Raw genomic sequence first — 1,592 nt, 5'->3', positions numbered from 1 at the left:
AGAAGCTTCTGATAGGCTAATTGACATCATTTGAGTCTATTGTAGGTGTATCTGTGGATGTATTTCAAGGCCTACCTTCAAACTCAGGGAAAATCAAAAGAAATCAGCCAAGACCTGGTAGACCTCCACAAGTCTGGTTGATCCTTGGGAGCAATTTCCAAAAGCCTGAAGGTACCACGTTCATCTGTACAAACAACAGTATGCAAGTATAAACACCATGGGACCACGCAGCCGTCATACCGCTCAGGAAGGAGACACCTTCTGTCCCCTAGAGATGAACGTACTTTGGTGCGAAATCCCAGAACAACAACAAAAGAACATGTGAAGATGCTGGAGGAAACAGGTACAAAAGTATCTATATCCACAGTAAAACGAGTCCTATATCGACAACCTGAAAGGCCGCTCAGCAAGGAAGAAGCCACTGCTCCAAAACCGCCATAAAAAAGCCAGACTACGGTTTGTAACTACACATGGGGACAAATATCGTACTTTTTGGAGAAATGTCCTCTGGTCTGATGAAATAGAAAAAGAACTGTTTGGCCATAATGACCATTGTTATGTTGTTTGGAGGAAAAAGGGGGAGGCTTGCAAGCCGAAGAACCTCATCCCAACCGTGAAGCATGGGGGTGGCAACATCATGTTGTGGGGGTTCTTTGTTGCAGGAGGGACTGGTGCACTTCACAAAATAGATGGCATCACGGGGAAGGAAAATGATGTGGATATATTGAAGCAACATCAATCAGGAAGTTAAAGCTTGGTCACAAATGGGTCTTCCAAATGGACAATGACCCCAAGCATACTTCCAAAGTTGTGGCAAAATGGCTTAAGGACAACAAAGTCAAGGTATTGGAGTAGCCATCACAAAGCCCTGACCTCAATCCTATAGAAAATGTGTGGGCAGAGCTGAAAAATGTGTGCGAGCAAGGAGGCCTACAAACCTGACTCAGTTACACCAGCTCTGTCAGGAGGAATGGGCCAAAATTCACCCAACTTATTGTGGGAAGCTTGTGGAAGGCTACCCAAAAAGTTTGACCCAAGTTAAACAATTTAAAGGCAATGCTACCAAATACTAATTGAGTGTATGTAAACTTCTGACCCATTGGGAATGTGAAGAAATAAAAGCTGAAATAAATCACTCAACAATTATTCTGACATTTCACATTCTTAAAATAAAGTGATGATCCTAACTGACCTAAGACAGGGGAATTTTACTAGGATTAAATGTCAGGAATTGTGAAAAACTGATTAGAAATTTATTTGGCTAAGTTATGTAAACTTCCGACTTCAACTGTATATATACATATGTGTGTGTATGTATATATATATGCACATACATACATACCAATGGATGCACTCATTATTTATTTAACATTTGTTTAACTAGGCAAGTCAGTTAAGAACAAATTCTTATTTACAATGACGGCCTACCCCGGCCAAACCCTAACGATGCTGGGCCAATTGTGCGCAGGCCTATGGGACTCCCAATCACAATATAGCCTGGAATCGAACCAGGGTCTGTAGTGACACACACGAGGGAATGTATAAATAATTTGATTAATTAATTAAAACCATACAGGAAGGAAATCCAAAAA

This window comes from Salvelinus alpinus, chromosome 26 (genome assembly GCF_045679555.1).
Source record: "Salvelinus alpinus chromosome 26, SLU_Salpinus.1, whole genome shotgun sequence".
NCBI lineage: Eukaryota > Metazoa > Chordata > Actinopteri > Salmoniformes > Salmonidae > Salvelinus > Salvelinus alpinus.
The sequence above is the reverse complement of the archived record's forward strand: the minus strand, read 5'-3'. Positions refer to the sequence as shown.